Source organism: Hypanus sabinus, chromosome 4, assembly GCF_030144855.1.
Source record: "Hypanus sabinus isolate sHypSab1 chromosome 4, sHypSab1.hap1, whole genome shotgun sequence".
NCBI lineage: Eukaryota > Metazoa > Chordata > Chondrichthyes > Myliobatiformes > Dasyatidae > Hypanus > Hypanus sabinus.
In genome coordinates this window covers 22845860-22861821 of record NC_082709.1, presented here as the reverse complement: position 1 = coordinate 22861821, position 15962 = coordinate 22845860, and the positions used below count along the sequence as shown (strand labels likewise).

The following is a 15962-nucleotide window of genomic DNA, read 5'->3' as shown; positions in this document are numbered from 1 at the left end:
GTAAACTTGAATCATGCCTTCCATTAAACCTTGTCTGATTTATCTTGAAACATTACCACACCCTTATCTCAATAGCCTTTAATGCTTCAGAGGAAATACCGCACTCTCTCAGTCTTTGATGTTCAGTAACTCCATACTCTACTTTGGGCTCAGAATGGTATCTTGACTGCAATTCAGAGCTTACGAATTTTTCCAAATTTTCCTTCACAATTCATTTTCTTTATATTTATCTTCACTTTTTTTAAATCAAGAATATGAGCAGTCTTTTGCTTGAACAAACGTTTGGTCCTACCAGAACTGGATTTGCTCACATGCTATTCATGTCCATACTGACCCAGATAGCAACTTTAAGGGCAGCATGTTAACCATGATCAATATCTATATTGATTGCACTAATAGAGATGGCTGAGGGTAGTGAAAAGGAGGGGGGAATACCCTAGAGGTATTACTGAGGGCCATGAGTCAACAGGTTTTCATCTGTTGAGCAGACATACATTCTTCTAATAAGTTTGCTGTCCGCATTAGCTGCAAAGAAGTTCAACACCATGGGGAGCTGTCAATGAAAGTGTGAATTTAGAATCAGAATCAGGTTTCTCATCACTGACTGTGAAATTTATTAACTAGCAGCAGCATTTCAATGCAATACATAATCTAGCAGAGAGAGAAAAATAAAAACAATAAACAAATCAATTACATATATTGAATAGATTATATATTAAAAAAAAGTAAGTTAGTGTCCAAAGATTCAATGTCTATTTAGGAATCGGATGGCAGAGGGGAAGAAGCTGTTCCTGAATCACTGAGTGTGTACCTTCAGGCTTCTGTACCTCTGACCTGATGGGAACAGTGAGAAAAGGGCATGCCCTGGGTCCTGGAGGTCCTGTAATGGATGCTGCCTTTCTGAGATACTGCTTCCTAAAGATGTCCTGGGTACTTTGTAGGCTAGTACCCAAGATGGAGCTGATTAGATTTACAACCTTCTGCAGCTTCTTTCAGTCCTGTGCAGTACCCCCTCCATACCAGACAGTGATGCAGCCCGTCAGAATGCTCTCCATGTTACAACTATGGAAGTTTTTGATTGTATTTGTTGACCTACCAAATCTTGTCAAACACCTAATAAAATATAGCCACTGTCTTGCCTTCTTTATAACTACATCGATATAATGGGACCAGGTTAGATCTTCAGATATCTTGAAACCCAGGAACTTGAAACTGCTCACTCTCCACTTCTGATCCCTCAATGAGGATTGGTATGTGTTCCTTCGTCTTATCCTTCCTGAAGTCCACAATCAGCTCTTATGTCTTACTGACATTGAGTGCCAGGTTGTTGCTGGGGCACCACTCTACAAGTTAGCATATCTCCCTCCTGTATGCCCTCTTGTCACCACTTGAGATTCTACAACAATGGTTATATTGTCAGTAAGCTTATAGATGGTACTTGAGCTATGCCTAGCCACACAGTCATGTGTATATTACAGAGTAGAACACTGGGCTAAGCACACTATGTGACACTTCAATGGGAAGCGTGATTTCAATAGTTTAACTACAGTCAAAGTTCTCAAATTTGGATGCATAATGGTTACTGGCAAATTTAGTTTTTCTTTGTAGACTAGTTATTAGTTTACTTCAAACCTGTAGAAGTGTACCTTTCTATGGAAGAACATAATAGATTAAAACCACTTAAATCAGCATTCTCAGTTTCTCTATTGAGGGGATTTGCTTAGCTATGTCAAAATTGATGAAAGGACACCAATCAAAAATGGTCACTTTGTTTCTGTTTTCCACAAGTTCTCTGACCTCTTGAGGGATTTTTAAGTTATCATTTCAAAACCAAGCAAATGAACCATTTAACCAAGCTATTCTTTTTAAAAACTGAGAAAGATAAATCAGAAGATTCTATTTGCACTTGTGGTCACAAACTACTTCGAAAAATATAACCTTGAGATTTACTGGTTAAAATTAGTGATCCTAGGGTCATACAGAATTAGTTATGTCATCTCTCTCTCTCCTGAGATTCAAATGCTCAGCCCTTTTCAATTACAAATGCGTACCACATCACTATGCCACAGAGCGGCATGTTAAACAGAGTTAGAGCAAATGCTTGGCATCTTCCAGAAAAAGACAATGTACTAAAATTTTCTCAGCTGCTTTTAACCAGGTAGTTTCTGCAAAATAGTTAAAATATTGCTTATTATCTTGTGCTGGCATTAATCTAACCTGTTCACAACAAAATTTTGTTATCACAAGGCATGAAGTACTGCCCCTCAAATCTTTAAAACCCACCAACAAAAAGATGCACAATGATTATCTTTACTGCCAAACACAGCTGCAAATGATATTCTTTTTACAACAGGAGAGCAGCCATTCGTTTTCACAGGAAATGTCTCACACTGGCTTGGTGCCAACTAGACAATTGTGAAAACACAATGTTGGATGTTTTGAAATGCTTCCAGTCCTGGTGCACACATCAGTATTTGCGTATTAAATGGTTGGGCCAGTTGGTATTGGCAATAATGGTAAATGCGGTATGTAGTCAAGTCCCTTTATGAATATTTATATTTTTGTAATAAGTATTTTATATATTAGTAAAACTATTTAACCTAATTTTATTGGTGAGATATTTTGAAATTGTGTTTACTCTTTCCATCTTGTTCAGAATGTCAGATACATCAGCAACAAAACAAAAAAATGTTCAAATGATAGAAGCAGCAGAGATTTTCAACTGATGGAATGAAAGATTTGGCATGATTGAAGAAGTGATAAAACATTATGCATCTTATATTCTGAAACAGTGGTGTGCAGGACTTAAACTGAGCTGAGAAGTGGCAGATGGAGTTCAATCTGGAAAAAATATTAAGGGATAACATTTTGGAAAGTCAAACGTGAAGGCAGACTGCAAGACTGATGGCAGATTCTTAGCTGTATGAAGGAAAATGGGATATTGGCGTCTACGTCAATAGATCCCTCAAAGTTACCACCAAGTTGATAAAATGGTTAAGGCAGCATATGGTGTGTTGGCCTTCATTAGTCGGGATTGAGTTCAGGAGCTACGAGATAACATTGCAGCTCTACAAAGCTCAATTTAGACCATACTTGGAGTATTACATTCAGTGCTAGCACCCTCAATATTGAATGGATGTGGAGGGTTTAGAGAGGTATAGAGGAGACTTATCAGGATGCTGCCTGGATTAGAGAGCATTACTGATGAACATGAATCAAGTGTGCTGGGTCTTATCCTGCTGGAACAAAGAAGAATAAGATATGTCTTGATAAATGTATATATGATAAGCATAGCGTGGACAGCCAGTGATCCCGCCCCCCCCCCCCAAGTGGAAATGGCAAATACCAAAGGGCATAATTTAAGGTGATTGGAGGAAAGTATGGTGGGGGGGGGGGGGGAGAGGAGAAGGGGTATATGTCACAGAGGTAGAACTAACTTTGCAACACACCCGAGCTAGAGCAAAGCAATAGGCAGGTGCATGTACATAATAATATAATCCAGTAAAGGCTAATATAATGAAAGTTCAAGAAGCAGCACAATAAGAACTCACACACTTGGAAAATTTACAGGGCCCTATTCTATAATTGCTTGCCTTTCTTCCTTCTGCAGAAGACTGAATTGGGTATTGACACAGTTGAAGCAACAGGAGAGGAGTTTGACTCAAGTTCAAGGGAACAGTGACTTAATACCACAAGCAGATGCTAGGATTCTTAAAAGGTATGCAATTATTTTCATGTTATTCAAAAGATTATATTTCTTCCATTTAACAATTAAACAGCTGCTCTAAAGTTTTCCTACAAATTTATAACTGTTTTCTTCATAAAATACGTTAAAGGAATCACCATTAATCTTGAAGAGCATTCAATGTTTCCTATCCTAGTCAGAGTAGCCATTTTCACAACAATTTTTTGTAAATGCATCACCCCATCCTTTTTCATACACAACTTTCCGTTCATATCTCGCTTAGCATTTTATGAAGCAGCTACAATTTAACTCGTCTATTGTTTTCTTGGCAACATCACATTAAACAGAAGTTATAACAAGCTCTGTTCTAGCATATGCCAATACCATTCCCACTGAAGGAGGACCAAGGATTAATGGGTGCATGCATCAATATTCTTTTCTTTACAACTGGGTATTTGCTTCCAATACATGTGCTTCTTCAGTATATGTTTTCTTGAGCTTATTTGCCAAATGAGCTTTCCCTAGTTTTTAAAATCCAATTTTGTATAGATAATTTTATGAATTTATATCTTACATGGACTTTATAGCTTTCTAAAAAGCACAGTAATGAAAATTATTAAATGCCCTTAACTAATTAAAAGCCCTTAAAGGATCATCAGATTCTTCAAGTTACACTGCTGGAGAAATGTTCTAGTGCGTTTAACAGCTTTTGCAAACAGTTTATAGAATTATGTATCCACTTTTCAGCCAAGTGCAAAGCCAAATCTGGAAAAAACTTCAAAATCTGATGTTAGATTGAAGTCAATGAGAAGAGCAGATTAATGGTAATGGGAAAGACCCTTACAATAAACGCTAATGTCTAGAATCAAAATTTATAAGGCCAAGTCTTCAAACAAAAATATGCAAGACTACAAGTGCAGAGATTGAATACTTGTGAGGACTCTTCTTTTTTAGTGAAAGGCTAAGTAATATTACATTGCCAGTTATTAAATCAAGAACAGCATTCAGGAAATAATAAAGAATCCTGTGAATGGAATGGAATGCACATTCCAATATCACATGACTATAATATATTAATATCATGGCTGGCATCATCAAAACTGCTTTTAGTTCTTTCTGTTCCTCTCTGTGTCAGAGGCAAAGGATTAATATCTCTGCATGGTTAAAGGTAACAAGTACCCTAAATTGCACATTATCCTGGCTTAGAAATAAACAAATTTACTCTATATTGCTGGATTTTAAATCTTGGAACTCCGCATCCAACGGCATTGTGGAAGTTTATTCATTATGACTACAGTGATTCAACAAAATGGCTCACTAACCCCTCAAAGGGTTTGATGTTAAATGCTGACCTAGATAGCAGCACATCCAAAAAAAGTAGATAATTTTAAAAAAACTAAAACTGACATGTCATGCCCTTTTTATTTTGACATTTCAGTAGCAATACCTGCATTAAACAGCCAGAATAGAATTAGTTTATTTGATTATTCAGAGTAAAAATAAACAATTTAAAAATGTAATATCCCCAGCATTAAGTAGACAAAATACACAAAGAATAACCAAATATATTGTAGTACCCTAAAATGTGTTAAACTTGTCTTCCAGCTTTTAAACATTCTCCACCTTTAATGTCCAGATTATAAATGACTATTCCTTATCAAAGAGGAAACTTAGTAAATTGCTCCCAGATCTGTTCAAAACAAGCACTTATTTCCAGATGTCACTTACAGAGAGAAACAAATAGATCTTCATGCGCTGCTTTTCAATTTCTAAATTTTGAATAAGAGCTTGACCAGCAGCCAATCTGGATATCAGAAGTTTGGAGAGGGGGACTTTAATCAGGTCCATTACCCAAGGATAAGAAGGCAGCAGCGAAAAAGAGATTTGACCAGCGATCAATCGACATTTGGGATTGATTAGTAAAAGCAAATTAAGGGAAAGCAGGGGCAAGCGCAGAAGCTATTAGAGTGGATACAGTCAGAGTAGTGATCTTATGGCTTTAGCTCTTCGTGACTTCGCTCAGAGAAAGCAAAGGAAAGAACAACCCAAGTTTTTTTTTCCTTCTCTTTACATCTGCTCAGACAGGACAGTAGAGATGCCAGGCAGGATAGTGAAATGTTTCTCTTGTGGAATATGGGAAGGCATGGAGACCTCCAGTGTCCCTGATAACTACACCTGCCAGAAGCGCATGCAGCTGCAGCTTCTAACAATCTGCAGTAAGGAGCTGGAGCTAGAACTGGATGAACTCTGGATCATTTGGTAGGTAGTTACACCCAAGGTGCAGGATACAGGAAACTGGGTGACAGTCAGGAAGGGGAAGGGGGTTAAGAAGCCAGTGCAGAGTACACCTATAGCTACTTCCCTCAACAATAGGTATATCACTTTGGATACTGTGTGGGGTGGGGGGGGGGGGGGGGGTGTGACCTAATAAAGGAAAGTCACAATGGTCAGATCTCTGGCACAGAGTCTACCTCTGACTCAGAAGGGAATGGAGGAGAAGAGGCACACTGTTGTGATAGGGGATTCATTAGTTAGGGGAACAGACAGGAGCTTCTCTGGGTGAGAACGAGATTCCCAGATGGTACACTGCCTCCTGGGTGCAAGGCTCTGGAATATCTTGGTTTGAGTCCTCAACATTGTTAAGTAGGAAGGTAAACAGCCAGAAGTCATGGTCCACATTGGTACCAATGACATAGGTAGGATGAGTGACAAGTCTCTGCATAGGGAGTTCAGGAAGTCAGATGCTAAGTTAAAGGGCAGGACCTTCACGGTTGGGATCTCAGGATTGCTACCCATGCTACATGCTTACAAGGCCAGAATTAGGGAGAATATAAAGTTTAAATACATGTCTTAAGGAGTTGGTATAGGAGGGAGGGCATAAGATTTTTCGTCATTCTGCTCTCTTCCAGGGAAAGTGGAACCTGTATAGAAGGGATAGTTTGCACCTGAACCACAGGGGAACTAATGTCCTAGCGGGAAGGTTTGTTGGTGCTGCATGCTGGGGTTTAGAGTTGCAGGAGAATGGGAGCCAGAGTGCCAAAACAGTTAGTGAAGAGGTTATGGAGGCAGATGCTGGTAAGACCACAAAGTTAGAATCAAAAAGTTGAGTATGGTGCAATGAGTGTTCTGACCTGCCTGCATTTCAATGCAAGTATCGTAGGAAAGGCGGATAATAGTGCTGATGACGTAGCTGGTTTACAGAGGCAATGTGTAGTGAGGAGAGGCTGTTGATAAGGCAAAACTGCAGTGAAAAGGATGAGCTGCTATGTAAAAGGTGGACAAAATTGAAAAGGATGAATACAGAACTGAACGTGCTGTATTTGCACGTAGCATACAGAATAAGGTAGATGAACTTGCAGCACGGGTGCAGATTGACAGGTATGATGTTGTAGGCATCACTAAATCATGGCAGAAAGATTATAGCTGGGAGCTTAATGTCCAAGAGTACACATTGTATCAAAAGGACAGGCAGGAAGGCAAGGGAGGGGGCATTGCTCTGTTGGTAAAAAAAAATGATTAGAAAGAGGTGACATAGGGTTGAAAGGTGTTAAATCACTGTGGATGGAGCTAAGGAACTGCAAGGGTAAAAAGACCCTGATGAGAGTTGTATACAGGGCCCCAAACAGCAGTAACAATGCAGCCTACAAATTATAATGGAAGATAGAAAATGCATGACAAAAGGGCAATGTTACAATAGTCATGAGGTACTTCAATATACAGGCAGATTGGGAAAATCAGGTTGATGCTGGGTTATGGGGGGGGGGGGGGAGATTTCTTGAGTGTCTACAAAACGGCTTTATAGAGCAACTTGTGTTTGAGCCCACTAGAGGATCAGCTATCCTGGATTGGGTGTTGTGCAATGAACCAGAATTGATTCAAGAGCTTAAGTAAAAGAACCCTTAGGGGAAACTGATCATAATATGATCAAATTCACACTGAAGTTTGAGAAAGAGAAGCTGAAGTCAGATGCATCAATATAACAGTGGAGTAAGGGTTTACAGAGACATGAGAGAAGAGTTGGCTAGAAATAATTGGAAAAGAACATAGGCAGGAATGACGGCAGAGCAGCAATGGCTGGAATTTCTGGAAGAAATCTGAAAGACACAAGATACATCCCAAAGAGGAAATAGTATTCTAAAGGAAGGATGACATGACCATGGCCAACAGGAGGAATCAAAGCCAAAGAGAGGACATATAATAGGGCAAAAATTAATGGGAAGTTAAAAGATTGGGAAGCTTTTAAAAACCAATAGAAGGCAACTAAAAAAGTCATTAAAGTAAAGATGAAATACAAAAGTAAGCTAGCTAATATTAAAGAAGAAACCAAAAGTTTCCTCAGATGCATAAAGTGTAAAAGCGAGGTAAGAGTGGATATCGAACCGCTGGAAAACAATGCTGGAGAGGTAGTAATGAGGGTCAACAAAATGGCAGACGAACTGAATAAGTATTTTGCATCAGTCATCACTGTGGGAGGCACTTAACAGTATGGCAAATGTTCCAGATGTCAGAGGGTATGAAGTGTGAAGTTACCATTATTAGAGAGAAGGTTCGCAGGAAAGGTCTGGAGGTAGATGAGTCACCTGGACCAGATGGTGTACACCCCAGAGTTCTGAAAGAGGTGGCTGAAGAGATCGTGGAGGCATTAGTAATAATCTTTCAAGAATCACTAGTTTCTGGAATGGAAAGACTGGAAAATTGCAAATGTCATTCCACTCTTCAAGAGCAGAGAGAGTAAGTCTGACCTCGGAGGTTGGGAAGATGTTGGGAGTCAATTATTCAGTAAGAGGTCTCAGGGTACTTGGAGGCACACGAAAAAAAATAAGCCATAGTCAGCATGGTTTCCTCAATGGAAAATCTGCTTGATAGCAATGGGAATTCTTTGAAGAAATAACAAGCAGGATAGACAAAAGGAGGAGAATCAGTTGATGTTGCACACTTGCATTTTCAGAAGGCCTTCGACAAGGTGCCACACGAGGCTGCTTAACAAGCTACAAGCCCATGGTATTACAGGAAAGATTCGAGCATAGATAAAGCAGTGGCTGATAAACAGTATGCAAAGAATGAGGAAAAAAAGGAGCCTTTCCTGGTGTTCCACAACAGTCTGTGTTGGGACCGATTTTTTAACGTTATACTTCAATTATCTGGATGATAGAATCGGTGGCTCAAACTAAGATAGGTGGAGGAGCAGGTAGTTTTGAGGAAGTAGAGAGACTACAGAAGGACTTAAGAATATAAGAATGGGCACAGAAGTGGCAGATAGAATACAGTGTCAGGAAATGTAGGGTCATGTACTTTGGTGGAAGAAATGAAAGGGTTGACTAGTTTTTAAATGGATAGAAGAGACAAAACTGAGGTGCAACGGGACTTGTGAGTCCTTGGGCAGGATTCCCTAAAGGTTGAGTCTAGTGAGAAAGTCAATGCGACGTTAGCGTTCATTTCAAGAAGAGTAGAATACAAAAGCAAGGATGTAATGTTGAGAATTTCTAAAGCACTAGTGAAGCATCACTTGGAATATTGAGTAGTTTTGGGCCCCTTAGAAAGAATGTGCTGAAACTGGAGAGGGCTCCAAGGTGATTCATCAAAATGATTCCAGGATTGAATGGCTTGTCACATAAAGAGCGTTTGATGGTTCTGGGCCTGTGTTCACTAGAATTCAAAAAAAATGAGGGGTGATCTCATCGAAACCTATCGAATGGTGAAAGGCCTTGATAGAATGGATGTCGAAAGAATGTTACCTGTGGTGGGAGAGTCTAAGACCAGTGGACACAGCCTCAGAATAGGCGGGTGTCCTTTTAGAATGGAGGCAAGGAGGAATTTCTTTAGCCAAAGAGTGGTGAATCTGTGGAATTCTTTGCCACAGGTGACTGTGGAGGCCAAATTTTTATGTATATTTAAGGAAGAGGTTGATAGATTCTTGATTGATCCGTACATGGAAGTGATACAGGGAGGGGGGCAAAAGGCAAGAGATTGGGACTGAGAGGAAACATGGATCAGCCATGACAGGCCAAATGGCCCAGTTCTGCTCCTATATGGTCTCATGTAGCATGTCAATTGCACAAAGTAAATGAAAAGTGCATAATATACACTTGCAACAATATGCAGCACAGAAGCTGTCTTTATTAGGTCTCAAGTTGCAAGTATTTGTCATGCTTTATCATTTATTTTTAAACATTTAAAATCATTGTTGATCATTTTAAGCAGTGATAAATGTATTGTTCAAATTATTCTGCACAACCACCCAAATTCAGCTGGCTTGAAAATCATTTTGTTCTGCAAACACTATTAAGTGTTTTAAAAGAACTATAACGGACATTACTTTGCAATGAGGAAAAATATTTAGATTATAAACAACTTTTTTTTTAAGTGCGCAGAACATTATTAAAGCACATTTTCTGTGCGTTCCACACAAAATATTAACAATAGTTTTAAATTTTATTTAGAAAGTGTTACATCTACAAGCTGCATTTGTACATTTAACTCCAATCCTTCATTTAAGCCTTCTGATGCATAACCAGCTGAAATCTTGTTTACTGGATTAATCACCTATTATTTGGTGACTGTTTTTAATGGCACAACTGTAATCCATGAGAAGGCTCAACATAAAATGAAGTAAAAAACACTGAAAACAAAATATTCTATCAAAGTGTACGGTTCTTAGGTGAGCTTTCAAAATAATAAATATGATACTAGACAATCAGAAACCAGCAAATTGCTACTGAAAAGGAACCAAGCAATGTTTTCATTGAAACACCATTTATCATGTTCATAACAAAACAAACAAGGGCCCAGAATGGAAAATGTCCAAAAGGTTAATGGCATCTGCTCATGCCATGGACTACAGTTTCCAATACTGTCATGCATCAGCCAGAGATCTCACTGCCATGCAAGGATCTCAGTTGACAATTGATTAAAAAATGCGCCAAAAAGATTAAAATTAGTATTCCAACTCCATAACAGGCACAAGCTTCCCCCACCATCAAGAACACCTTCAAAAAGCAAGACACTGGGTATCCAGTGCAGCACAACTCACCTGTTAACATTCTAAATCCTTTCCTCCTCATTCAAAGCACAAGCCAAAACAGAATATTTGCCACTTGCCTGGGTCAACACCAATGAAGCAGTACCCAAGCTTGACTTCACCTGCAACCACTCTGCCAGCTTAACTGTTACCCTATCCACCACCCCAAGCATTCACTCCTTCAGCACCATTAACAGAGAGTCTAATGAATGCCATCTACAATGAGACAAACCCACATTTTCAAATCACTGAGGGCAAGACCTTTGAATACACAGAAACCCACCAGCACTTGTATACTCCCCTCCACAGCTGCGCACCACCCCAACTTGGAAATACACTGCTATTCATGCATCGCTAGGCTAAATCCAGAAGATGTGAGGTTGTACTTCACATCAAAAAAGGTGCATTAATTCAAGGCTGTAGCTCAACACACATTTTCAAGGGTAGTAAACACTGGTCTCAGTTGCAATACCACCATCCAAACCAAGTAAGCAAAAATTATAATTTACCATAGCTTATACAAACGTTAAATGGGTAACACAGGCTATCAGCTTGGGACAGAACATAATGCACATCTCTAATGAACATTTTTAATAAATAAAACTCTTGCTCATTTTGGCTTGAATATTATTACATGTTTCCCCTGCTATCTGAAAGTACAGCATTCCTATGAAACCTTTCGTAAGCCGTAAAGGCAGGAAGCGAAGCAATTACCATGAATTTATATGGGAAAAATTCTTGAGCTTTCCCAGATCCAAACAATAACCTACCAAATCATACCAAATAGCACATAAAACTTAAAATAACACTAACATATAGTAAAAGCAGGAATTATATGATAAATACACAGCCTATATAAAGTAGAAATAATGTATGTACCTACCAGAAATGGGAAGACAGCAAACACACTGGAAGGTTGAGAGGTGGTGGTCATGATGGTGTGTTAGGCTGAGTTGTCAAAGGTTGGGGTGGTGGGACATACAGGAGACTGGGGTGTGGCAGAGAGAGGAAGAGGGTAATCTATTAACATCTCATCATTGTCTGAATCCATCAGGGCAGGCAGGTAGGTCACTAATGTCTATACCTTCTTCTATGTCTGCCTGCCTTGATGTCAAAGGTCAAGGTTCAACGTTTATTGTGGAAGGCTTGAAATATGACAGTATGCTTGACCGCTTAGCCTCATGCATTTTTCTATCATACTTCTTTGTAAGCACTCAAAACATCCTGCAAACCTGCCCTAAACCTACGTACCTTTTCAAAATTAAAGTCATACTTTTCTGCAATCATTGCAGCACTGTCAATCGTAGTGAAAAATCTCATGCAAGTGCTTCACGTTTAGTTCCTGGACGACTTCACTTTCCGGCCATTCACTATTGCGTTCAGTTTCGATTTATACCTTTTCCTCTTGCAATTGCATCAGCTATTCAACTGTCAGTTCTTGGTCATGGGATGCCAAAACCTATTCATCATCTTTGTCAACTTCCGCACAACCAGCCTCCTTAGCCAAAGTCACTATTGCCGTATTGATTGTTGTTGGTTCAAAGCCTTTAAAATCGTTAACTGCTTTGGGACAGTTTCCTGCAAACGCCATTTCTCATTGAGACTGTTAGCCTATCCAGAGCATCTGCAAGCCTTTAAGTGCCCTTTGGATTTTCTGAATGGTACACTAGCAGAGGCTTGAGAACAGTATCACCAGTGATGTTAATATTAGGCATTAGGGTAAACCTGTCCTTCGATGCCTTGTGTCCCTTAGCTTGCTTTTCTTCTATTGAAAAGAATGTCTTGCTCAGCAATTTTTTCCAATAAATTGCAGTTTCGTCACAGTTAAACACTTGCTTACATGAGTAACCTCCTTCTGTAATTATTTTCTTAAGTCCTTCTGAGAACTTTTCAGCAGCTTCAGTATCAGCCAAAGCACTCTCTCCAGTAAACTTTAAGCTACGAAGCTGCCCTTGCCTCAAAATCCGATCAAACCACCCATGACTACCTTTAAATTCCACTTTCACAACACTTTCAACACCATCATCCAATGCTTTCTGTTTCAGCTTATTAAAAAGACTGACAGATCTCTCCTCAAGTATAAGATAACTTAACGGAACACCACGCTTTGTACACCCATCAATTCACTCAAGCAATAGACTTTCCATTTTATCCATTACTGGATGCTGACTAAAGGCTGATTTATACTTCTGCATATGGGCTACGCCATCACTCTGATTTTCACTTCTGCGTAGGCTCTATGCCGTAGTGAGCATGCGTTGGTGTGTGCCAAAAAGCTAGTTGGCAGTGGGGTTTCTATGCCGCTGTGTCAAGTTTCTTCGTGAGAGACATGGATGAAGAAATGCACTTCAAACATTTTTGCACGTTGGAAGGTAGATTTGATTCATCTATTTCGCATCGGTGTACAGACATGGCGGAGAAGAAGCAACCAGAAACTGCATAGGAGGAAATGCGATGCTACCAAGTGGACCAATCACAGTTGTTGCTGTCTGCATCGCCACAACACACGAGTTACGTTTTTGGGGAGGTGCACGTCACCTTATGGTGTAGGTACAGCGTAGGGTACGCAGTACCTACGGCATAGATGCGACACAGTATAAATCAACCTTCAGAAAGACCACTTTGTAACTAGCAGAACCAATAGTAACATTGGCAGCTTTCAAGATTCTTTCTCTCTGCATGTAAATAGTACGAATGGTGGACACAGGCAAGTTCAATACACACACACACACAATGTCTTTATTTTGTTCACCATGATCAAAATTACTTCCAGTTTTACGCTAGGCGTAACACCCTTACGAGCTCTCTTAGGCTTTTCTGATACCTTAAGACACATCTTGTTAACAGATGCACAAAATAAATCAAGATAAAGCACAGATGCTCACACACAGTTCAAAGCTGTGGCAGCTTGATGCTGAGTGTAGTTCCTGGGGAAGAAGCTGGGCAATGCCACTCTCGCTGCCTCTGTACAGTAACAACTTGCTGCAAAACAAATGCTGGACACTATTTCCACTTTTCGCCTTTTTCGTAAAAGCGAAAATCCTCCAGATTTCTTTCAGTTAGCGAAAACAGGTACTAATGTAGGTCTTTCGTAAAAGCGAAGAGGCGTAAAGCAAACTTTCAAAAAGCGAGGATACCTATATTACAAATTCAGCTCTGCATTGAAGCCATCAGTGTCAAACATTAGTTATCCTTTAATAGAATTAATTTCTTTTACAACTTGGTGTCCGGGAACATTATATAATCGTACTATCACATAATAAATAATTGCCCACTTAAAGTGTGAACTCAAAACCTATTTTTACACATTTGCCACACCTTCTTGTGTAAAGAGCAGAATCTAATTAAAAGAAAGCTTTGGACAAATACAAATAGACTAATTTGAAGAATGTAACAGATCAGAAATAGCAATGCTGTAAGGTATTGATTATGTTTCAAATATCACAAGTAAAAACTTCATTACTACCCTAAATATCAGATGACAGTTTGACTCAACTAGAGTAGATGGGCACAAACATTTGAATGTCCTAGCTTAATTTCATCTGCTGCATGCTGGTTCAAAGATCCTAACACTAATCCACAACTCACAAATTTGCAATCATAGAATTAAATTTATTACAAACAAATGACTGAAATTATACTAAATGTAAATGAGCCACTGAGCTCTGCAAAGATGACAGAACATGTTCAAGTGAAGTATGGAGATGAAGGCTTGCCATCACCTGCTAGCTCCTGCTCCACCCCCTCCCTCCATATTTTTTTAAATGGCCACCTTCCCTCCATCTTTCAGTCCAGAGGTAGGATCTCAACCTAAAATGCTGATTGGACAATTATCCTCCCTGACCTGCCAAAGTCCTCCAACTTCTTGGGTTGCTTCAAAGTGGTTGTTGACAACAGTACAATTACAAATAGAAACTTTGAAGACAAAGTCAAAAATAAAAGCTCTTCCATGTAACAAAGGGTGATTTTGGAACGTTTTAATGCCTTTGTAAAAAGCCAAATGGCTAAAGAAGTTTATTCACTTTTCAGGATCTGTGTACTAGGGGCAAGTAGAACATTTATTATTCATCTCAAAAATGTGGCGGCAAGAAGTCTTTATGACCAATGCAATTCTTCTGGGAGTTATACTCTCACAGTGCTATTAGATCAGGGATTCCAGTATTTAGACTCATCAATGAGATCAGTGATATTCTTTTGAGATGATCATCACCAGGGATACTTGTGGTGCGAATATTACTTGCCAATTGCAGCCAAGGTCTTACTGAATGCAGAAATGGAATGCTTCATTTGCTAAGTTACAAATCAAACTATCATTTGTGACATTATTATGGAAGAAAGGTCACTGATGAAGCAGTTGAAAACAACAGAGCCTAGAACAGTGTCCTGTGAAATTCATGCACCAGTGCAATGGGGTTGGGATAATCCACCCCCACCAAACACAGCCAAAGCCAACATTCTTCATGCAAAGAATATCCAAATTCTGGAATGTTTTCCTTGATGCCTGCTTATGTCCATTTTGTTAGGACTCTTTGATGCAATACTCAAAGGCAATCATTCTCTCCTAGTCCCAGAAATCAGATCTTCAAGTTTAACTGTCAATCATACACATGAATACAGCCAAACAAAAGTGCAAAACAGAACCAACAAGCACACATAGCACATAATTATGATAGCGGAAAAACAGTTATGAAAAATATTAAAAAGTAATAATATAGCCCAAGTCCCCGAGTGTCTTAGCCCGTGGCTGATTGCTAGTGCATGGAAGTTGTCTTGGAGCCATGTTTCTGAAGAACAACCCACAGCAGTTCCTCATATCTCAGAATGCAGCTGCAGACAAAGCAGATTCAGTGGGTCTCCCACCGAACGGCAACACCAATGAGAGGGGTCAGCCTCCAACTCAGCACGAATCGAGTGGTACACAAGCAGTTCCATCTGCAGCTTCCTCAATGGCTGCAACACGTAATCCTGAGCCATGTCACAACCGAAGCCACGCAGCTCCCACGCCATCGGTCTCGCCAGTGTTCAAGTGAATCAGACTCTCAGTATTCTACAATACCAATGTCCAACAGGGTCTTGCAATCACAGCAAAAATGCTATTGGATCATGCACTGCCATTGATGCCTTCTTCCCTGGTTGGGCGAAGCAGGCTGCAACGTGGTGCGCAGCAAAGTCAAGCTCCATCGCAATCCAGCAACTCTATTGGAGTTGACCTCATGTATTAAGTGTTCTTAATATCCAGTCTTGTGATTGTGAAAAAGA

General features: G+C 39.6%; 1 protein-coding gene across 12 annotated transcripts in view; it reads right to left on the bottom strand.

Moving 5' to 3' along the window:
* The window catches only part of LOC132392553 (serine/threonine-protein kinase tousled-like 1), a 144358-nt gene that overhangs the window by 65388 nt on the left and 63008 nt on the right, over positions 1-15962 (bottom strand). The window lies entirely within an intron of this gene.